At 40.3% G+C, this 25067-nt stretch overlaps 1 protein-coding gene across 1 annotated transcript in view; it reads right to left on the bottom strand.

Moving 5' to 3' along the window:
• TMC3 (transmembrane channel like 3) overlaps positions 1 to 25067 on the bottom strand; it is a 391592-nt gene that overhangs the window by 35979 nt on the left and 330546 nt on the right. Inside the window, exon 12 of the mRNA XM_084640600.1 lies at positions 12199 to 12313. The gene's annotated coding sequence lies outside the window, so the exon portion shown is untranslated. The remainder of the gene's footprint in view (positions 1 to 12198; positions 12314 to 25067) is intronic.

Here is a 25067-nt window from a genome sequence, read left to right as displayed (position 1 = left end):
CATTTGTCCTTATTGAATTTCATCCTATTTACTTCAGACCGTTTCTCCAGTTTGTCCAGATCTTTTTGAAATTTAATACTATCCTCCAAAGCACTTGCCACCCCTCGCAGCTTGGTATCATCTGCAAACTTTATAAGTGCACTCTCTATGCATTATCTAAATCATTGATGAAGATATTGAATAGAACCAGATCCAGAACTGATCCCTGTGGGACCCCACTTGTTATGCCCTTCCAGCATGACTGTGAACCACTGATAACTACTCTCTGGGAATGATTTTCCAACCAGTTTTGCACCCACCTTATAGTAGCTCTATCGAGGTTGCATTTCCCTAGTTTGTTTATGGGAAGGTCATGCGAGACAGTATCAAAAGTTGTACTAAAGTCAAGATATATCAATCTTTGTGTCATCTTCAGACTTTACAAGCAACATCTTCCAAATCATTACTAAAGATATTGATTATCACAGGGCTGAGAAGGTCCCACAACAGAAAAAACTGCCATTTGATGAAGATTCTCCATTCACAATTACTTGTTGAGATCTATCAGTGAGCCAGTTTTTAAATACATTTAATCGGCATGATACTGATTTTGTCTATATGATATGTAGACAATGTATGTCTGCTTTAAAAGAAATGATCCTATGGTACAGGCACTAGCCTAGGACTTGTGAAACCTGGGTTCAAGTCCCTGATCCTCCACAGACTTCATGTATGACTTTGCAAGTCTCTGTGCTTTGGTTCCCCATCTGTAAAATGGGGGAAACAGTACTGCCCGGCCCCACAAGGGTGTTGCGAGGATAAATCCATTAAAAAGAGTGCGAAGTGCTTAAATACTACCATAATGGGGGCTATATAAGAACCACATGGAATTTACATTTAGACAGAAATCAGTATAATTTTTTCAAGAAATAAATGATTTCCCCTTCTCCCCATGGTGTCATGTTTTTCCAAGGGTGGAATGTTAAATGTTTCTTCCAAGGGTGGCAGGCTACCACAGATAGGCCTGAGGCACAAAGCTTAACTCTGGGGCCACACTTTCCCCAGCGTTCAGGGCCATTCACATGTATGATTTTGTTTTGGACTTCCCTATGTGCTACAATGTTTTATGTAATATATTCCTGTATGATAAACTGAATCTAAAATGGCCTCTGAAAACCCACCCATTCAATTGAATGAACCATCATGTTTTAAGTCATATTCCCAGAGCATAAATAATTGCGGGGGGTGGGGGGTAGATGGGGATGTTGCTGTTGCTTTAAGAACTTCAAGACCTTATAAACCCCAGGCTTTAGGAAAGGCAGATATCAAAACCAAACATCCATAGCCACAGCCTTTATCCATTTTACATTTTATTTAAAAAGCAGTTCATCTATATATGGCACTCAGCTCTTATAGTGCACTTTTCATGTACAAATACATTGTGCTTTACCCGATTTACATTTTTTTTTGTGTTGGCATAGTTTTCATAACAGTGATGATCAGTTCATTTATTGTCACAGACAATCATGCACTTGGAAGAGGAGTGATATTCATTATACTGATAGATTTACAACTTTTACAAAATTATTTAAAATGATTTTAAAGTGACTTTAACACGAACAGGTGGGGGCCTATTATTTATACCCGGATACAATTTAGCCTTATATTGGGGGAAGTAGGGACCAAATGCTGGCACTTTGTGCCAATCCCGTTGTGCTGGTCCAGCAGTGCAATAGGAGCAGGAGTTAGTTGCATTTCCCCTGATGGGAACTCCTCTGACACAGAAGAGCCACCAGCTTGAGCAGAACTTTCATAGCTGATGCCTTTGTCGCCTCTCCTTTAGCATCTTAGGAATTTCTACCAGTGGTGGAATGTAGAACAGGCCTCAGGCCAAACTCTGCTGGGACTAAGGCTGAGGAAAAAACTAGTCACAGGATCCGAGAGCTGTGAATAGCTCCTTGATAGTCTTTCCCTTGAATTGCACTCAGATGAGGCTTGGCGGAAGATCTGGATCAAATTATAAAAAGAGAACAAAACTACAACCCACAGGCCCTGAAATCAATAGATTTTACTGACACAATTTGGCCCTTCCACTTAAAAAAAAAAAAACACCCAGGAGGAAAAGCTACTGCTGGTTCATAACTCGGTATTTTCTCTCCATAAAAGCTCTGTACGAGATGGGGTGTAAGGCTTCAAGTTGCATAAATCAATGTTCCATGGTGCTTACGTTTTATTTGCATCCTCTGACAAGACAGAACATTAAGTTCTCTCCACTAGATTTGCTGCAGAGTACAGCATGGAGTCTGCTTTCATTCATACCCTCGACTAATCTACAGTGTTGAGGCTTGCAGAGAAATGTAACTTTTTGATGGTCATTGTTACAAACGTAACACAGCACACAGCTAAGTAAGCCAAATGCTAAGTTGTCACAGGCTTCATAATTTATTGTCTGTTACTGGGTTACTCAGCAGGTTTTATGGTTTAATTTAAATGAATTTGGTTTAATTCACTGTACACTCTTTACCAGAGAGGGAAGGACCAGGTTTGATAAAGAATTCCCTGTGCTCTAAAAACTTCCACAACGAGGCCCAATTCCACAGTTGCTTCTTGTGTGGAGCTCCCATGAAAATCAGCGACACACACATACACACACACAAACTGGATCCCCACCATGGGGTAAATAAATGTCCACATTCAGGATCCAGTCTTGTAAAATCACTCCACTACATGCCACTCTGTCCCCTTTAATCCTCCTTTAATGCATGTTAGGTGTCCACAACATCTGAGGGCACCAATGTGCAGTAAAAACCAGTAGTGCAGAAACCACTTTGAGTAAGCTATAAAGGAAAGTAGCTGTTTTCTACTTTTGCATAAGGTGAATTTATTGGGGCCAGTACTGCCCTGAGCGTCTTTGATACATACCTCCTCTAAGCCCTCTGGAGGACTAGGATTTTGCTTGCTAGTTTCCCATAATCTTCCCTACCACTGCACCCCCAACAAGAGGTCTATATTGACTTTCTTTATGTTACACTTTAATATTCTCAATAATGAAATCTATAAAACAGAGACTGCTAGAACTCTGACACATCAAGCCATGTGTACTTCATGTAAATCCACCAGCCTGGGGACAGCTTGCTTGTTTGGCTACTAATTCACGACACACCAAAATCTCCTGACTACATAGCTATGTATTAGAACATAAATCAGGTTAAAGCAAGCAGCCAAGAGTCACAGGTATATCAGGACAGAAACACACACTTCCTTTTTCTGCCATTAGAAGGATTATCACCTCCTTCCAGCTGGAATGAACAAACAAGAGGACTGTTTTGAATGCCAGAAAAGCCCATGAAATCCTTTATGCTCATAAACATTATTGTAAATGAGCCTGAGCCACAACTTGTTTGTAGTGCTGCTCGATAAACCTCTAATTTTATGATTTAAGGGCAATAAGAAGTCAGTTCAAGTATATTTCCTATGTTATGTTTAGTCATTTGCCTGCCCATCTTGGTCAGTGACTAGTTATTAGGAGCCAGATTCTGCCATTTTCATTCATGCTGAATAGCTCCCCTTCCTCCACAAGCTGAGCCTTTGAAAACCATTAGTATTATTTATTCCAGCTATATTCTGATATTTATCTGTTGCTCTCATTTTGAAAATTAAAATATTTGCACATATATGTCTCTGAAAGCACATTACCAACATAATTCAATTAAGCCTCCACAAAACTCCATGCCGCATATTATAGATTTCAAGCTGTTCACCTTAGATAACTACATGAAAAAGAAATTAATATGCTTGATTTCATGTCACATGTGATTCAGTTCTCTGTGAAGTATGCTGGTATAGCCAACTGCTGTCGCACGACCTCTGATGAATAGGATTTTGAAATTCATGACCTAATTGTTTTGTTTGTTTCACATTAACTTAAAGTAGAGGTGCTTTCAAAAAGGTATGCAAAAGACAGAGCACAATTTGAACAACACAATAAAACCTACCTTCTGAAATGAGAGAAATTTCAAATGTGTGTCCACATATAGTCACATTAATGATTAAAATGTCAAAAAACGCTAATCAGGTTTAACTTCAAACCACATAAGCAAAGATTTCAAACAAACAAACTCTGTTAAACATTTGTGGGAACTTTACTGCATAAAACTATCAAGAAATACTGACATTAGGTTTATTTTGTATTTACATATGTTGCCATTTGTACACTGCTTTAGCCAGTAAGCTCCTTTCAGGCACAATCTAAAGGCCATCCACTTAATGGGAGTCCTTCCATTTACTTGGCACTTGATCCAGAGCCCACAGAAGAACATATCCTCAGATGATTTTACTGATTTATATAGCTAAGATGGGTTCTTAACTTTGACAGTCAGTGTGATAGAACAGGCCTCACAAGGCGAGTGGAGGCCCAGACTGCTGGTTTGTGTAAAGATAAATGGGTGTTTTTTTACAATTTAAATCTTCAGTGTGGCCCAAACAGGAATAGGAAAATAGAAACCAACTGCAGGATTTGTGCTACAGGGTGGGTATCTCCTTTCCTCTTTCTGATTCCCCTTATTCAGAAATAATAGCCTTTTAGACACCTTTACAGTGGAGTAGTGTACCAGTGGCATTTTCCTGGAGTTGGGTAACACTGATTTTTGCTGCTAGCTGCTTGGGAGACTCCTTTTTGGGTTAGGTGGAAGGAGCTGATTGGCCAAAACCCATTAATGGGTAGGATTAAGATTAGAAAAGCTTGTTTTAGCCTAGAGAAACTCCCGGCAGTTTGGAACAATGGTTTACCGGTATTGCCAACCTCAAGACATCAAAAAGACATAAGTCCCCTCACCAAATCATGTGATTGCCCCCCCTAAAATCACTATATATATATTTTTTTTTTTAAAATTGTATTGTGTTTTCAATCTGTCTTTTGATTTTTGAACTTCGTGTGTGTGTGTGTGTGTGTGTGTGTGTGTGTGTGTGTGTGAAAATTAGTGTAACCCGCTCTCTAACATCTACTGGGTAAAGGTGATTTTGGCTCTTGCTGCAGGAACTCTTACCCCCACATCTGCTTGTCCCCTGCCCAACAATTAATCAGGTCCCCAGTCCTCCCGTCAGTTTTGTCCCCACACAGCGCCTGTCCCAGCTTCACTTCTGGTCCTTCTGGGATTCTTCAACTCCTCCGCCCACTTCCCAGACCTGGGGGACTGCAGCACACTCCCCTCTCCTCCTTCCCAGAATGGGGGGACAGCTCCGGGGCTCTTCAACTGCCCTCCCACCCCGCGCCTTCCCAGACCGGGTGCTGCAAGAGGGAGGAGCAGAGGTGCTATCCCATCACCATTGCTCACAGGAGGAGAGGAACTTCCCTAAGACAGCCAGCCCCCACTCGTGAGAATGGCAAGTGGTGAAGAGATATTCTGTTGGCTTCTGACAGGGCTGAACTTCACAATAGGGCTGGTGATTCTCACATCATCATGAGACAGGTGCCAGCCCAGTTTGAAATCCCATCACTTGTGAAAAATTGTGAGAGTTGGCAACATTGGTTTAACCAGGAACCTGCTCTCACCCTGAGAGTGTCAAGACTGTTTGGAAGCTCAGAATAGCCAGGGTCTTGCTCTAGCTTTGAGGCGCTAACTCAAGTCCGGGAGTTTAGTACAGCTGAGGAGTTTACTTCAGCAGGAGCGTGGTATAGCCTGGAGCTGCCCTAATTGTTTTCCCAGTCAGTGCAGAAAGTGACAGTCCCCCGAGTGGCTCAGCAAAAAACAAAACAGCCAGTGAATCAGTGGAGCAAAGGGGTGGGGAAGGTGGGGGGTGGGAAAGCTCAGAAGCACAGCAATATGGCAGCGCCCAATGGAAGCTGGTGCCCAGGATAACCACCGTGCTCAACCGCTCCTAAAACTAGCCCTGGGTGTGGCTCAGACTCATAAAGCTAACTCTACTTTTAAAGGTTTCAGAGTAGCAGCCGTGTTAGTCTGTATTCGCAAAAAGAAAAGGAGGACTTGTGGCACCTTAGAGACTAACACATTTATTTGAGCATAAGCTTTCGTGAGCTACAGCTCTAGACGCTAAGGTGCCACAAGTACTCCTTTTCTTTCTACTTTTAAAGCATCTCTCAAATATTGACACTGGTAGGACGGAGCAAAGAAGCTAGTGGCAGAGTAATGGTGAATAGATGCCAAGCTCTCTATTCACATCCCTGTGCTCAGCCCATTAGCCCATTGCAGCAAACAGCATCTGGTAGAGAACTGTTGGTTAACAGCGTGCTGTAGGGTAAATCTTCCAAGAAACAGAGATCATAGAATCTCAGGGTTGGGAGGGACCTCAGGAGATCATCTAGTCCAATCCCCTGCTCAAAGCAGGACCAATCCCCAATTTTTGCCCCAGATCCCTAAATGGCCCCCTCAAGGATTGAACTCACAACCCTGGGTTTAAGCAGGCTAATGCTCAAACCACTGAGCTATCCCTCCTACACTTCCTGCTGGGGAGCAAAAACAAAGGTGCCCAGGACAGGGCAGTCACAGGCTACAGCCAGAGAACAGAAGGAAGTTTTGTTACCATATTGCTGTACTTAGTTTCTGTTCCCAATAAAGGATTTATCTTGAAATTGGCTTGCTCCTCAGTAAGATACTACATGGCACCAGCGGTGGAAGGCACAGTATAATGCTGACAGACCCCGGTAGGCGGGATCGAAAGTGGGACCTCTGAAGCCTAGTGTCTGAGTCGCTACTGCATGAACTAAAAGCCACATGGCCTTAGCTAAGCCTGTAGCAGACTCGTCAATCTCTAGCTGGGCTAGGTGCCATTAGAGGGGTCAGAGCACCACATCAAGCAGGCAGGAGTTACACCAGCCCCAGTGGGAGGGGCAATATTGAAGTGGCTCCTACAGAGCCCGTGCAACTGCAAGTAACTCCCTGACCAGGCCTCAGAATCAACGGAAATGTGGAATGTGTCTGGAAATGCTTCAAACAGCAATTTGAGCGGTTTATGAAAGCCACGGGTGCAAACGGGAGGATGAGCAAAATATTGCTCTGCTGCTAGTGGCAAGGACAAAAGTGCGAGGTGTATGCAATGCATCCCATAAAGGCAGTGGTGAGGAAAGAAGGGAAAGCTTTGCAAAAACAATGAAAAGGTTTGCGGATCATTGTGTCCTCTGTAGAGGTGTTTGTCACAGGGTTATAAGTAAAATATCGATCCTGTGAATATAGAATATTAAATCAGACTCGCTTGTTAAAGACCAGACTGATCTGGGGTGTAACAATAAGAATGTCCATGAACGACTAAGGGAGATGAATCAGACTTTAGAAAGGTCAATATGTGTATGCTAAGCAGTGAACAAACAGAAAGCCTAGAGAAAGGCACAGAGCATGAGACTTTTTGTACAACAGTTAAAGCAGCCAGGGAGAAGTTCACAGAAATTAAAATGGACAAGGACAGAAACATGGAAAGCAGGAAACAATGCCAGTGATGTGGCAACTTGCATGAGGACAGGAAATGCCCAGCACGGGGGCTAATATGCATGAACTGCAATAAACCCAACCATTAAACTAAAATGTGCTGAGAAAGCAGGACATTTAGAAAGGGATCTAAAACAGGAAAGTGTGCTATAGAGTAGCAGGTGCCACACTTCTTGTACAACGTCATGTGGTCTTTGAGTTTCCTGAGACACACTTGCTGCTGGGGAGCCAACGCAAAGAACCCTGGACAGAGAAGTTGCAGGCTACAGCCAGAGGGTAGTAGAAAGTTTTGTGACCTTATTGCTGAATGGAACCTTCATTCTCAAGAAAGAGTTTATAACTTGAAACCAATCTGCTCATTGGTAAGATACCACAATAGAACCTAACATAGGCACCTCAGAGAAGGACATGTTCTCTGCCTCAATGAGCTATTAGTCTAACTAGTCCAAGTGACACAATAAATCAGGCTGACAGAGAGTAGGGAGGGGACAGGGAAGGAAAGATGCGGATTACCGTGATACATCGACTTTGTTTCTCAGTAGTAGACGACATAGAGCAGTGATGCTGAGTGATGTAGTTTTGAGCAATCTCAGGAAGCTACATGCCATGACCGTACTAGCAGCTGAAAAGCAAGCCCAATGGCTGCAAACTTAAGGCTAAGATAAAACATTAACACTCCCACCAGGGCATGTTCAGTCAATAGAGGTGAAATTTTGCTGGATCTCTCCTCTGTCCAGAAGCTACCCTTCTCCACAAAAGGATTCTGCTATCCCACTTAATTTACCGCAGTTTTAGTTGAAGACCTGGTGCCTTTTATATCTCCACACCTTCAGATGTCGCTGGAGAAGTTTGATTGAAAGGGCTGCTGTTTTATTTGGTACCTAGCTGCCTCACATCCTTCTAGTCCAGACAAGTGATGACTAACAGGTAGCAGAGAAACGGCCCGAACCCTCATTCTGTGCTGCTGTTCCTGGCAAGACTTCCAACGTTCACCTTAAACTGGGCTCCCAGAAGCCCAAGATTATACTTTAGGGAATTACACAGGAAAGATTAAGGTTTAATATTAGTTCATTAGGGTTTTTTCATTCCATGAATAAAACTGTGTCCTTTTATATGCCAGCAACAGTATGCTGCTGAGCTAATGAAAAACAGAGCTTGAGAGAATGCTAGCACTAATGATGCAGGGGAGTTTTATAAATAGATTGAATTGGCTAATGTTTCCTAACTTGTCAAAAGGGAGGATATTAGTTTCCCTTTCATTAAAAAAAAATTAAAAAAAAATCCTTGAAGTCTAATCTTAAAACAAGGAGACAATTTAGCATAGAATAGCTCTAATGCTGCCAGTGCTGGAGTTAGATTACTGACATTCATTTGAAGTTACTACTCAATGCTAAAAGCACAAACAAAAATGAACAATAAGAGTCATGAATTGTGGAATTGTCTTATACCCTGGGATGCAAAGTGCGCTCTCTGAGAGACTGGAAAGCAGGTGCAGAGCACTCACTGGACAAATTGGTGGCACTCTACCATTATCCATCATTCCTGTCATTCTTGTGATTCTATTTTTAAGAACAGAACTATTAATTCAGAGCTCGGTACAGAATCCTTTGCTAACTTTTTTACCCAGCAGGTTAACAGCCAGAAAATCCAACTGCCGATTCCCACAAACTGTATTTCAGCCAAAAATGCATTTTGACTCATTCTCTTTCTTGTGATTATTACAGTGATTATATACTTCATTCTAATTGGTGTTTTCATATTTTATAATCCTCAGGGTTCAAAGAGAACTTTAAACCTTTAACATATGCACATAATTGCTGCTATCTGTGCATGACAGGGAGATTTATTTGTCATGCAGCAACTTGCATATATTTAAAAATACATACAGCACAACCTTGATTTTCTGAACTCTGATTAGCTGAAATTCCAGGTTAACAAAAGATTATGTTCCTTGAGTTTGCATATTCCTGTGGAGCTTCAGTGTTAGGGAGATCCATGGAACTGAAATTAAGCCCTTAACTCCCTGTGAAGTTTCTTTGCTCAGGAGAACCTGAAATTTTACAAAGGTTACAGATGTCCTCTAAGAGCACCATAAAATCAGGATTTGCATCCCTCTAGCCTTCTAAGTTCTTATATGGCTCTGTCCCTGTGGTATCTCCACACTTTTCTATATATTTCAAAAGCTTGGAAAATGAGCACCTTGGGCATTTGTATTGAACAGCATTCTGAGACATGCTAAGCACTTTATGCTCTGCAGAACCCAGGTTACGCTCAAAGCAAATTTTATTTATTTACTGTGGCCAATATCCAAACTCACTGAAAAACTCAGAGACACAGTTTGGGGGCCCTTCACTTTCACGGCAGGTTGAGGCTAAGATTAGAAGACAATACAGTTGATTGTGAAAGAAAGAAAGAAAGAGAAAGAAAGAAAGAAAGAAAGAAAGAAAGAAAGAAAGAAAGAAAGAAAGTTTGCTCTTAGGTACAAACATTATAGGGTGATCTTATGTGTTATAAATATGACACAGGAATTCTGGTATGAAATTGGGAGCAGATTCTCAGCTGGTGTAAATTGTCATTGGTTCATCTTCTTTATATCTTGGTCCACTTATCTGAGATGGGTCTGGGTTGATATGATGGGGCCAGTTTGCAGCTGGTAGAAATTTCGAAGAATGGGAAATGTCAACGAAATTTTGTATTGAAATTTTTAAATTCAACAAAAAGATGAGAAAATGGTTTTGAAAAAATTCTTACGAATTTTACCTGCTAGTTTTTGATTGCTCTAGTCAGTATCCATCAACTTTAGTAGGCCAATGTTTTCTTATTTTAGGCAAGGTTAATTTCTCCAAGGAAGACCGCAAAATATGTTACAGGATTTATAGAAATAAAATTAACCTTTTGAACTGACAATATGACAACTTTTAGAGGAATGTCTTTTCATTCTTTCTGTTGTTTTTGATGTATTTAATCAAATTAGTTCTGGAACGAATTAACCTAGGAATATTCGGATGCTCTGATTCTTAAGAAAAATGAATATTGCAGCATCCTATATTCAATAAGCTCAATGGGACAAATTCTTTTCTCATTTACACCTGGGCAACCCCAAAAAAGTCAGTAGAGTTTCATGGATGGAAATGAGAACAGCAATGAGGTTTCTAAATCTACTAACTTTGCACTGAGATGGTAAACTGAGCTTTTGGACCAAAATCTGACTGAATTATCCTCATACAAATTATCTGAATAGAGCTTTAATAATAATGGTTTCATTTTCCCATTGCCATATGCGCATACTTCCTGCTGATATTAATGAGAGATATGGGCTTGGATCACGGGGAAATAATCCCATCAATTTACCATATTGCATTCAGATCATGCATAAAATCTGAACTTCAGTTTAAAAGGCTCCTGGTTAGTTAAATGAATTTCCAAGATCACCAACACATAATCAGAAGGGGATTATTTTTATAAATTGCATGACTATCATTGTACATAATTCTGTGGCATCTCACGCCATAACGAGAATTTAGAAGTGTATCAGATTTAGAAAAACACCACAAGCTAAGTCATGACCCCACTTATGTGAGCATTTTTGAGCCTATAATCAAAGGCTAAGCTCTGTGTACACCAGTAGGAAGGGAGCCAATGCACATGTGCCTCACGCCGGAGAAACTGGGCAGCAGTACATCTAGCCCTGCTGATGGCATGCACTGTCACTCAGACAGAACTGCAAACGGAGATACAGGCCTGCAGCAAACGGGACTGCTACTGCAAATACTCCCTCTCTATCGATTGTGTGACACCAGCAAGCAGTAGCCAGTGCCGCCATCCCTAACAAACTGTGCTGACTGGGACAGCTGGACCAAATTACCCGGATGTAACGCAGGGCCTCGAGTGAGGTGTGTTGGCTGACCACAGACAGCCCTTTGCAATCAGCACAGCTATGCACCATAAATAACCAGTGCGGTGAGGTTACTACTTCTGCTGAAGTAGGGGTGCCCCACCCACTCCTCACACATGCGGGTGTACTGCTGATCTGTCACGAGGGCACAGCCTGCCTGACTACTGGAGCCAGGCTTTGATGTTAGGCCAGGGTCTAGCCCTATATGAATTTATGCCATAAATACATCAAGTCCCTCATTTAAGAAGGTTGCAGTTTTCAAGCACTCCCTCTCAATCACAAAGCCACTTACTTAAAAAGAAGTAATGCAGGTGATTTATTTCTCTGGGGCATGCAGCTGTGCCCATTCCACAATGTAGCTGTGAGGAGAAGGCATGCAGAAAGAGTGGAGTCTTGCATCTTGTGCTAAAAATGAAGAGACTTTGACGTGGCCTGGGTTTCAGTGGAAGTGAGTACCTTTCTCTGAATATGCCCTAGTTTTGGCCCCATGGGTTAGAATCTGGGCTCTGTGACTTACAGCACCATCTGCTATGGTGGGAAGAGGAGCAACTATGACCTATAAGAAAGCTTGATTCATTATTGCCAGAAGCAGTCTACTGTTGCCATTAGAGAAGCGGTACTTAGTATAAGATTCCACTCTGCCTGATTCCAGTCTGACTGTCCTTTAGAGCACATCAATGTGTTAAGTATATTACAAACATATTAATTTCACCAGGGACTTCATTGAAAGCATGTTAACTAAATTATTTCCTAGCTAACATGAATCAATTACAAGGCAGACATAGGATGCAGTGAAAAAAAAATAATTAGCGTATTCGTGAGGGGAAAAACCTTAAGAAATTCAGCGGTTGGGAAAAACAGCCAAACATTTAGATGTTTTCTTACCCTTTGAATATCTTGACTTGCAGACTTTCCCTAGAAAGCTTGTGAGAACAGACTCTCGTGAAATTAGCAATGTTGTCTTTTCCCATTTCTGGCCAGCTCCAGGAAGTGTAGAGACCTGCAGAAATGAAAAGGATAACGTGGGAGGGGGGTGAAGTTAACCCAGACCTGTTTGAGCATCAGAAAGTTTGGTTGTGGTTCAGTTCAAGGTTCAGTTTTTATCCTATCTGTGCTGTAGTTGTGCCAACCTAACCTCGGATGTAGACACGACTAGCTCAGCGGAAGAACGTTTCCGTCGACCTGGCCACTGCAGCTCAGGGAGGTAGGTTACCTACAGGGTTGAAAAAACCCCTTCTGTTGGTGTTAGATGCATCTACAGTCATAGCTGTGCTACTATACTGCTAATAATGTAAACATTGGCTGACTATCTGCTTCCTCAAAAATACAGTGGGGTGGACCCCTGCACGGTGTGAAGCCCCATTGACTTCAATTGGCCTCTGCACAGACTTAGGGGGTTTATTCATATGGTACATCATGCTAGATTAGGGGCTTGGTTTCTAACCCATGTTGTACCACCGCTTTATTGTTGAACTATGGGCAAATCATTTCACTTCATCGGTAAAATGGGCATAATACTTTATCCCACACAGGGCTGTTATGAGATTTAGGGTTTAATTCATTGAATATTTGTAAGCCACTTTGAGATCCTTGTCTGAGAGGCCCCATAGAGAAATTCAGTTTATTGGAGTCAGAGCTATCCCCCTTTTACTCTGCAGTGCTTTGGATTTCAAAATGTTTTCCAATATTATATTTTTGTGAAGCCCTAAGCCACCACGTGCATAATGGGGATGATGGAAATCATCCAATACTGAGAACAAGTACAGTCAGCTGCCTCGGCTGCAATGTAATAAATGACATAATGACAGCACAATCAAATGCAACAAAATGAAAGTGGTAAATTGCAACAGAAAGTCTGGCAGGCCCATAAATGATGATGATCATCTAGGTTAATTCAATAGAGGATGCTCTCTGCTCTGCAATAAATCTGAAATACTGTGTTGGGGGAGTGTGTCTTTATACGGTTCAAAAATAACATGTGCAGAATCAACTTCAGCTCCGAAATGAAATGATATAATTTGCATTCCAATTATTTCAATTGCAAAATGACTTGTTAGAATCCTAGTGTCCTGGAATATCGATAAGAAACATTAAATATGAAGCACAAAAGCTTAATTTTAAAGGGTCTGTAGTGAATATTTTGGGAAAAGGTTTTTGAGAAGAACATTCCATATGCCTGGCTAATCAAGTGAAAACCTGTTTCCTTGGTAAGTATTACTGAAGGAGACATTGGGTGTCTTAAAAAGGAAACTAAGAAAAATAGATGCACTGAAAAAACTAATAAAATAATTCTTGCAGATTTTACCAGCTTTCTCCTTTAGTAACATTTTAAATAGAGATGGGCCCAACCCACAACATTTAGATTCAAGCTTCATTCATCTCAAAGTTCTGAGGTGTTCAGACCTATGCCTTTGGATTAAATTACTATAAACATAGTGGGCTTTTTCAAATTCTAGTTCCAGATTTCAAACACTACAAATCTGGGGGTATTCAGACCTGGGGGAGGAGGGTTGATTCAATCATGTCTCTAATTTCTAACATGATGGGCAGTATTCTATCATATCGTGTTGGAAATTATTCACACCTGATGTAGCACAACGTCTTAACAAGGAATTGCGTCAAACTCATACAACATTTTGGCTTGACTGAGAAAGGGACATTACGCAATACGCACAGCCAGTGTTCCTTGATTTTAGCAGCAAGTCAGTTCATTTTCACAGCATTAAAATTCAGTATATGCAGAGTGCACCACAATTTAAAAAGGCCTTCAACAATGAATTAAGTGATTTAGTGATTAAATGATTTCTCTACAAATGAGGTGTTATCCAGCCCTATCAATTCAGAAAGGGAAATCTAGCCCAGCATTATTTATCGTATACAGTGCTATTATTATTATTCATTATGTACATTGTGGGTAAAGCCTAGGAGTCCAGTTGTGGATCAGAGCTAGATGCTCTCCAAACACACAGCATGAATACATATTGCAGATTGCCTTCCTTTACTATTCATACGCCATTATGGAAATCAACAGCAATGTCATTAGTAGACAGAACTTATATTTTCTGACAAAAAACACTGAACAATTTTTAAAGCACCCGCTGAAGAGAGGTTTGTTTTTTTCCTGGAGAAATGAACCCAGCTTATTATCTCGAGACTGTAACAGCTTATACCTGAGTGGTGCTGAGAGAAGCTTGAAGGATGAAGATTTAGGAAGAAAAAATTCCTAAAAAGAAACCCAGCCGATAATCATTTGGTACAAAAATACTTGTTAATTTCTTAAAAATAGCTAGCCCTATCAAGAAACAGCCAAAAAAAAATTATGAGAGGTTAATAAAACAATGTAACAAAATGTTAAACTCTGGAACGAAAAACATTTTAATCACTCTACACGTTGAGTATCCTAAACTCTAAATGTCCTGGTAACTAGACATAACAAAATTAATAATCTCTAATTACTCTCCCCATAAGACACACCTTCATTTCTGAGAAGAATGACAGAAGATCAATGTTTATAGAAGTAGCAAAACATTTTTAGCTTTCACAGTCACAACACTGCTGCATTGCTTGAGCTCTGTCTATGCCGGATGACCTTGAAATTGCTTGAGTCATGGCCAACTTCTATCTTCGGTTCCAACAACCACCTTAAATCTTACACAGTGTCATGTTCTCAATGTCTGGGCTTTGTACTTCCCTGCCATTGAAGGATTTTTCACATAAATTATACAGGAAATGAAGCAAAATGTAATTACAATCTCCAGCAGCACCAAGGCAGATGGATAGCAACCGACATGGAAAGCAGTCCAACAGTCAGTTTTCAATAAATGTCACTTGGTAGAATGGGTATAAATGAAGCATATATCACTATACCACCCAGCTCCAGAATTATATTATTATCACATCATACAGCCAAAAAGTTATAAGGTTATGGCTATTTCCAACGATCACTGTTAGCAGACTGCTCCAAAGGGAATTTCATTCTTTGCTTTTAAACCTCATTATATGGACTTCAAAATGTTTCATCAAATAATATTATGCTGCATTAAATTGAGTTATCCCAATGAAAACATTTCCACTAAGGTTGAATGAGGCATCTGATAATCCATTAGCACACCTTTAACTTTTCAGCATAACAAATTTTCTCATAATTTTTTTTTATAATTCTCAAAAGGAAAAGACACAATTATATCTCACTTTGGAGTAGTCCAAATGGATGTGATTTGATTGATCTGAACAGAAGGCACATTACAGTGATGTATAACAACGTTTTTGTCCTTGGAAGAGCTCCAAATTAATTCATTCCCATTTTACCTTTCAAGGTACAGCAAAATATTTAACCCTAACTTAACATAGTATTTATTTAAAAGAAGTTATTAGGGGAGATCTGTGCTACAAACAACAGCATTAACAAGGGTTAGCAATAAATTTCATATCTCCAAAATAGATTTTGCATGGTGAAAATTTGCGGTGATATAACTTCAATATAAGAGTCTGCATTTATGATTAAATAACCATGGAATTCATTAAGCAAGACCTTTAAAATGAAGAGGACACATTTTAAAAGGGTTACATATGTAATGCAAATGTATTTTCTAGTCTTGTGTTAAAGATAGGTGCTTTCTTTTCCTGGTTTCCAGGTATTTAAGAGCTCACTAAGTTCTCCCCATTCCCCTTGCAAAAGTCTCCCAATGAAGGATACAGCAGATAATAAACTGATAATATACATGATCTTAGCCAGAAAGCCAAGATGGCTGAAATGGGGATGAATTCCATTTGCTACAAAACCCTGCAATAGGATAAATGAGAGTGCAGGTCAGATTTGGGCAGGAGAAAATAAACATGTAATTTTGCATGGACTATTGTCTTCTTATGTCAGGTATAAATTTTCAAAGCAGTGTATTAAAATCAATGCGAGTCTCATAAATTAAATCTTGTGCCTCTCTGTTATTTTAACCTCAGAATGTCTTTCATCAGTAAAAGCCTCCTAAAGTACAATGGGCACACTTACTAACTTCTCTTTTACTGTTTATTATGTTTACTGTATTTGTGATATTTCCCTATTTTAGAATGATATATCAGTAAGTGAAACATCTGTAATGGTCCTCGATCTAGGTGCTTTAGTTACCATTTTGCTCTTCACGTATGTTGAGATGAGCTGTGCAGAGGACAAAAGTTCTATTTCGCAAAGGATTTTGAAATGTCGAAATCTGGCTTCATTCCAAATCAGAGCAAAAATTAAAAAAAAAAAGAAAAAAAGAAAAAACCCTCAAAACTTTAAAATTCTCCACAAAGGAAAATTTAAAATAATAATAATTTTGGGTTATTCAAAATGTTTTACTTTGATTAAATCGATTTAGACTTTATTTTATGTTGTATTATGGCATAATGCAAAATAAAAATTCAAAACAAGAAATCAAAATATTTCATTCCCAAAATATTGAAACTGAACGTGTGGATGTTGTCAGAACATTAAAAAAAATTAAACCAAAATTCCAGCAAAATTGACCTGATTTTCTGAAGCTTTTTGATTTGGACAGAACTGTATATTCTTATGCAATATGACTCCTTCGAAGTTTCTCTGACCAGCTCTAATACTGAGTTATAAAACTAGACTGGTCAGTTTCATTTTTTGTTTATGGTTATCATTTCCTGCTTCTGCTACCCTCATGCAATTCTGTTGTTCTTGGCTTCCAACATCATGGTAACTTCCATATACATTGTTTAAAACAGCTTCACTATTCTTGTTAAGATTTAGAAGACATCTCCCCCTCTGGAGCCTACTTTTTAAATAAAACCTAGATCTAATCTACACACAAACTGTACTGATTTAATTAAATTAAATTCTAACTTCATTTAGTTAAATCGGTGCAACGCTCTTGTGTTGATACCCTTCAATTGATTTAAGAGTAGCTAATATTGATGTAGGTTAATTTGGTAAGCAGTTTAAGGTGCCCACATAATTTAACTGTGAATCAGTTTAGAAACTGATTTAATTCAATCAGTGCAATTTGTGTGTGTGGACAAGCCATGAAATTTGCATTCTAAACTAGAATACATTGTTCCCTTAAACAAAGAAGCTAAAAGATGGACTACAACTGTAACACGTGCAATGTTGTGTGTGTAATTAGTTCCCTTGTGACTAGCACTCATTGCCCAGCAGGAATGCCACCCATAGCACTAAGGCAGTAGTTCTCAAACCTTTGTATTGGTGACCCCTTTCACACAGCAAGCCTCTGAGTGTGACCCCCCCCATATAAATTAAAAATACATTTTTTATATTTTTAACCCTATTATAAATGCTGGAGGAGAAGTGGGGTTTAGGGATGGAAGCTGACAGCTTGTGACCCCCATGTAATAACCTCACAACCCCCTAAGTGGTCATGACCCTCAGTTTGAGAACCCCTGCACTAAAGTGATGAGATTATGTCAATGAGCAAATCTACCAAAAAAAAAAATAGTGAAAGTTGGCCCTCTGGTCTTATTTTTGCCAGTTAAACGATTTTCCTTAGCTCCATGATCATGCAATGAATCTTCTGTCATTACAAACACAGATATTTCCTAAATCTGTGCAAATGCCACATACTCTGTTTGCCTCTGCATCCACTTTGGAAGGACTTCTTTGTTAATGAAGACGAATTAGCAATTTATTTTTCAATGTGTCTGCATCTGTGGCAGTGACCTTAGCCTTTCCCTCAATGTGATATGAGTCAGGTGCTGTGCAAATTGAGTCGGGAAGAAGAGGAGGCTGTTCTTAAGGTGTGATTTTGTGTGCTATATTTCAAGGAGCTACTGCGGTGAAAGATATATGTAACTTTTATTTTTAAAAATTAATGTATATGTATGAATGGGTTGGATGGCTGAGAGAACAGGTAATATTTTATAGAGCCTTCCCTCTCTATGCCAGAGTATCAGATTTGATCCAACTGCTTGAAAGGCATCGGAATACGCTAATTTATATGAAATAATTGGCAGTCAGATTCTTTGTCACAGGATGCAAATGTCCATAGCATAAACGTGGCCTGGTTATCAGTATCAACAGAAAAGCTAAGGAATTATTGGAGGTGGTCTCTCCTGATCAGAGTTAAGACACCCTACTCAGAGAAAGTGAGCTAGTTATTTAAGACATGGTACATGCCACAATTGGGTCACATTTTTTAAAAAAAGCAATCTTTTTTTTGCAGAATCTTCTGTTAAATCTACCATAGTAAAGACATCAATGATCTGCAGTGGTAGAAATCAACCACCTCTGCTTGGGGCATGGTTTTTGGTTTTTTAGATTTTTATTAATTTTTCTACATAGCTGTCAGTGCTTGGGTCTGATGTCAGGGCTATGTACAGGAGGTAGAACAGTGTGAATACTGCAGTTCTGAAAACTCAAAAAATCGTTTTGGCTTGACTCAAAAGAAAACATTGAAATTTTAAAAAAAGTTAAATTTTTAAACTTAAATTTTAAAAAAATCAGTTCACAAAATATTTCATTATGTTTTGACCTTTTAAATTTAACGTTTTTTTTTAATTTTTCAAGGACATTTCAAAATGAAAAGTCATTTTGACTCAAATATTCAAAACAAACAGTTAAGATATTTTCAGAATTCTTTGTGACTTTTTTGTTTACAATTAAACTGTTTAGTGACTTTGAATTTTTTGCAATAAAAAAAGGGTTGGCTAAAAATGTTGCCCCAGCCAAGTGTGGGCTGATTAGTCATTTCACAATGAGAAACAGCTCTGGCTATGCTTCTACTCCATTGATTGTGAAGGATTGGCACTTAGATATTACTGTGATGGGCAGCTGTAATTCATAAATAAATACACGGATACATTTTCTAAAGAACATTTTATCCATGTAAATATTTGCTGGTGTAAAAGCCACCAAGACTTCTCATTAAGGCACAGATGCATATGTCTCCATAGTAAATTCTACATTTTTATCAGGTCCTGACTTTTCTCTTTTTACTGGAGGATTTGGGGAAGGTCCTTAGAGTACAAATCTGTCAGCTACATAAACAATTCTGAGAAATAATCAACTTGCAGCCGATGAAGTGAGCTGTAGCTCACGAAAGCTTATGCTCAAATAAGTTGGTTAGTCTCTAAGGTGCCACAAGTCCTCCTTTTCTTTTTGCGAATACAGACTAACACGGCTGCTGCTCTGCAACTTGTTTTGCTATCTGACAGTCTCTGATCCTGTAGAGTAAGCAGAAAGCTCCACCATGTGGTAAAATTATTTCTTTGTACATAAAATACCTGCTATGATGTATGATTAATTCAAACACCAATAAACCTGAGTTTAGTTTTTTAAAATATAGCTATTTCCCCTCGTTACTCATTTTCTGTAAGTTACTGGCAGCAAGCAGCCTGACTCCAACTATGATTTTACAGATCCAATATAATTCTACAGTACAAAATGCACTGCTAGGCTGACAAGAGGATAAAAATATTAACTGTACAAAAAAATTCATGTGACCGTCCAGTAACTTTTAAATGTCAGACAAGCATTTAAAACTTGCCATCTAAAGAGAATGGGCAGTTAGTTCAAAGGAAAACTACCAGAACTAGAGCTTATGTTCAATATGAAGCGAACAAACAAAACAAAAGCAAACACACACCCCATAACATTTTATTGGCCTTTTCTGTTATTTTATGAGGTATACAGGCGCCTCATTTTCTCTTCAAAAAGTTTTTCTTAGTGAAATATTAAGAATATCAGATCCTGACTTCCCTCTCTTTTGATGGAGGACATTGGTAAGCTCTTTGGAGTACAGATCTATAAAATATATAAATTATAATAATATATACTCAGTGTAGAAAAGGTGTGTGATGTAGAGGTGGCAGGGCCAAACCAGGCTACAACCTGGTACCTGCTTCCTCCCCCATTTCTATCATAACCACTGAACCGTCAGAAGGCCTGTTTTACCACCCCCTGCAGATTTTCTGGGGGAACATTTCTTCTTGGTTGAAAACCTCTGTTCTAGGGGTGAGTGAGAGTGGTGAAGGGCATAATGAAGTTTTGCCTATGATGGCAGATTGTCGTGAATGATGACGAGGAGTATAAAGCAGAGCTGGAGTGCAAACTGTTCGTTATACAAAATATTTATGGCAGTGTGCTCAGAAGGTGAATGAAACTTTTAGCTTCTTTAGATGTTGTTATAGTGGCAGAGCATTTTGAATCCCTCTCTCCCAGACTGTGACTTTAATCCACTATCCATTTGATACAGAAAATCTACTCTACTAAAATTTTGTACAGGGATACATGCAATGCTAGTTTTCTCTTGGGTAGAGAAAGCAGACAAGAGCTGTAACACAACAAATTCAGAAATACACACATTCAGCTCCTTTGTTTAAAAACCAGAAACTAATCTGATTTTCTGGCGTAATCTGATTTAGAATCTGTAACATGATCTAATATGAAGCAACTATATCAGTGAGATTAGCAACATCCATTTCCCACAGAAGGAAACACATTAGCTTAATCCAGACATACACAGTGAGAAAGCAGTTGGAATCTGGAAGGCATTTAGCCTCTCTTATTTGGGATGGCATCCCATAATTGCAATATTTTTCTAAAGTATTTAAAATGAACATGATTAATTACAGATCAGTTATGAATCAAATGACTTTGAAAGGTAAAGTTTCCTTTCCTACCCATAATGCTCTGAAGCGGGTACCTGATGCTTTCTGATCCATTTTAACTAGGTTCTCTTTTTCCAGCTTCTCAGTGAAATGCCAGCAAGGATGCTGTTCAGAATACTGATTACATCTCCAGCTCTCAGTCAATGACCATGGCCCAGAAGACAAAACTATATATTCTGATAAATAGTCATGGTTAATATTTTACAAATCTCCAGGCATTCTATTCTACCTTGATTAGCCAAAGAAAAGGTGGTGGTGGTGGAAAGAGATGAAGGATGTAGCAGCCTATCCCACAACAATCAAGAGGTAGTTTTTGGTGGTGGATTGTGGCATCAAATTGTTTTAGTAGTCTCCTGGTCTGCAGGACACAACTTTGAAGAACAAAGGAATGTGAGGATGCAACCATCACCAAACAAATTAACAACTAATCAACCAACCAACCAACCAGAACAGGAAGAAATAGGCCACATTGCTCCTAACATTGAACATTGGATGTTCAGGAAGCAAGAGCTCATACCAAGTCAAAACCTATAATCGAAGGAACTCTAGTATATCCCTGGTCCTGAAACAAAAAGGGTTTTTTGGTCCTTTCAAGGACCAAGATCTCAGAATCTCTTGAAATGCCCAGATTAGAGGATGGTTTCCTACGTGTGAGCAGACAGTCCATGAGCTCTGTCATAAATATGAAGGGAAGGGTAATCACCTTTCTGTATGCAAAACTATAAAATCTCTCCTGGCCAGAGGCAAAACCCTTTCACCTGTAAAGGGTTAAGAAGCTAAGATAAACTCGCTGACCTGACTTGGCACCTGACCAAAATGACCAATGAGAAGACAAGATACTTTCAAAGCTGTGGGGGGGGGAGGGGAACAAAGGCTCTGTCTGTCTGCGTGATGCTTTTGCCAGGAACAGATCAGGAATGCTCTTCAGAACTCCTGTAAAAAGTTAGTAAGCAATCTAGCTAGAAATGCATTAGATTTTCTTTTGTTTAATGGCTGGTAAAATAGCTGTGCTGAATGGAATGTATATTCTTGTTTTTTGTGTCTTTTTGTAACTTAAGGTTTTGCCTAGAGAGATTCTCTATGTTTTGAATCGGATTACCCTGTAAGGTATTTACCATCCTCATTTTACAGAGGTGATTCTTTTACTTTTTCCTTCATTAAAATTCTTCTTTTAAGAACCTGATTGCTTTTTCATTGTTCTTAAGATCCAAGGGTTTGGGTCTGTGTTCACCTATGCAAACTGGTGAGGATTTTTATCAAGCCTTCCCCAGGAAAGGGGGTGTAGGGCTTGGGGGGATATTTGGGGGGCGGGGGGAAGAAGACATCTCCAAGTGGGCTCTTTCCCTGTTCTTTGTTTAATACGCTTGGTGGTGGCAGCATAGGATTCAAGGACAAGGCAAAATTGTACCTTGAGGAAGTTTTTAACCTAAGCTGGTAAGAATAAGCTTGGGGGGTCTTTCATGCAGGCCTTCACATCTGTACCCTAGAGTTCAGAGTGGGGAAGGAACCTTGACAAGCTCTCTGTAGTAACCACACTTAAGGAGGGTACACCCCTCAGGTTCCATGCCGACAGCTTCAGGTGCTCAACGCGTGAGTGCTTGAAAGGGCCCTGGCGTAGAAGCTCCCACTGGAAAGAGTTGAACTGACATCTGTAGGAATCTGGAAAACCATGAGTGACAGGGTCTTTACATTTCTGATAACTACTCAATAACTCACTAATTTAGATCTCATTCTCCCGTATCCAACCATCAGCTGCTTAGTCAGTCAACCAGTCTTGCTCTTTTGCCTAAATGTAATTGGTTTGGTCATTAGATTCTTTTTGTTGTGAGATGCTTTTAACAGGGATCATACTTGTTGAGTGTTTAGAAAGTGATACACAATAAATAAAGGAAGGAAGTAACACAGTTTCTTGATCCAGGAGATCCTGGCTTCAATTAGGATTTTTGGGGCGCTTCTTTGTTCATCGCTGGCATTACCACTATGCCATAGAGGTTCTGTTGTCACTTTCAATGGTGACCAGAGCCAAAGGGAATCTTAGGAGGAGAGAGAAAAATCCTTTGTTTAACTGCTTGCCACTACAGGAAGTTGTTGTGATGAGATTCTTGAGACAGCTATTTGCCTTGAGCTCCCTGGATGGTGCAGACTATAATCTGTTTCTTGATTCAGAACATTCCTTTGATAAACCAAAAAAGTGTATAGAGTGCGGGGGCCCTACATCATCATGGAACTGTTTCCACAGAGGTCACCATCTGACCAGTGGCCTACAGGGAGGAGACACCTGAAGAGTTCCCTAATGAGCAAGATTTGTGAAATCTTTTCTTGAGCAACTAAATTATTTCCAGAGGTGTCCAACACAATGCTTGTAGGGGAGCCAGTTCCTCAGAGGGAAATAGAGAACTTCTTTGAAAATGGCTGAAAAAGCAGTGGGGCTTGCATTTTAGATGCCCCATCAGTGTTTTACAGATCCTATCTAGTATGACTGGGCTATAAGATGAATAAAATCTATCTAAATAGTGGTAATTTGAGTGCCTTGCAGACTTGTAGTGGGAGTGAAAAACTGAAGATACACTGAAAGGAGTCATCTGGTCTTGGTAATGGGTCACATTTTTGCAAAATGCAGACAAGTAGAGTGCACGTGAGCTCATGCTGTGCAGAGGATGGCATTCTCCATGGGGGCCGGACAGAACTTTCCAGCTGGACAATGTACAGCCATGTAGGGCACGCAGTGCATTCCTTGCATACCTAGATTATGCACCACTGGGTTAGCCAATAAGCGTTTTTCTCCTACCATGGTCCAGTCTGGAAACCCAGAGTCACGGGATCCCCGGCGTGCAGTCTGGGACTGTGGACCCGCTGTGCCCCCTGAACTCTCTCCAGCCTGGGATGTCTCTAACAATACCTTGCTAGTGACCAGCAAACAAAGAGACTGCTGAGACTCATCAAGCCATCAGATCTACCCCTTCCTGCTTCTCCACATGGGCACCAATGATACTGCCAAGAATGACCTTGAGCGGATCACTGTGGACTACGTGGCTCTGGGAAGAAGGATAAAGGAGTTTGAGGCACAAGTGGTGTTCTCGTCCACCCTCCCCGTGGAAGGAAAAGGCCGGGGTAGGGACCGTCGAATCGTGGAAGTCAACGAATGGCTACGCAGGTGGTGTCGGAGAGAAGGTTTTGGATTCTTTGCCCATGGGATGGTGTTCCATGAAGGAGAAGTGCTGAGCAGAGACGGGCTCCACCTAACGAAGAGAGGGAAGAGCATCTTTGCGAGCAGGCTGGCTAACCTAGTGAGGAGGGTTTTAAACTAGGTTCATCGGGGGAAGGCGACCAAAGACCTGAGGTAAGTGGGCAAGCAGGATACCGGGAGGAAGCACAGGCAGGAACGTCTGTGAGGGGAGGGCTCCTACCTCATACTGAGAATGAGGGGCGATCAGCAGCTTATCTCAAGTGCCTATATACAAATGCACAAAGCCTTGGAAACAAGCAGGGAGAACTGGAGGTCTTGGTGAAGGCAAGGAATTATGACATGATTGGAATAACAGAGACTTGGTGGGATAACTCACATGACTGGAGTACTGTCATGGATGGTTATAAACTGTTCAGGAAGGACAGGCTGGGCAGAAAAGGTGGGGGAGTAGCACTGTATGTAAGGGAGCAGTATGACTGCTCAGAGCTCCGGTACGAAACTGTAGAAAAACCTGAGTGTCTCTGGATTAAGTTTAGAAGTGTGAGCAACAAGAGTGATGTAGTGGTGGGAGTCTGCTATAGACCACCGGACCAGGGGGATGAGGTGGATGAGGCTTTCTTCCGGCAACTCACAGAAGCTACTAGATCGCTCGCCCTGGTTCTTATGGGCGACTTTAATCATCCTGATATCTGCTGGGAGAGCACTACAGCGGTGCATAGACAATCCAGGAAGTTTTTGGAAAATGTAGGGGACAATTTCCTGGTGCAAATGCTGGAGGAGCCAACTAGGGGGAGAGATTTTCTTGACCTGCTGCTCACAAACCATGAAGAATTAGTAGGGGAAGCAAAAGTGGATGGGAATCTGGGAGGCAGTGACCATGAGTTGGTCGAGTTCAGGATCGTGACACAGGGAAGAAAGGTAAGCAGCAGAATACGGACCCTGG

This window comes from Lepidochelys olivacea, assembly GCF_965140295.1.
Source record: "Lepidochelys olivacea isolate rLepOli2 genome assembly, chromosome: 10".
NCBI classification, from domain to species: domain Eukaryota; kingdom Metazoa; phylum Chordata; order Testudines; family Cheloniidae; genus Lepidochelys; species Lepidochelys olivacea.
The sequence above is the reverse complement of the archived record's forward strand: the minus strand, read 5'-3'. Positions and strand labels throughout refer to the sequence as shown.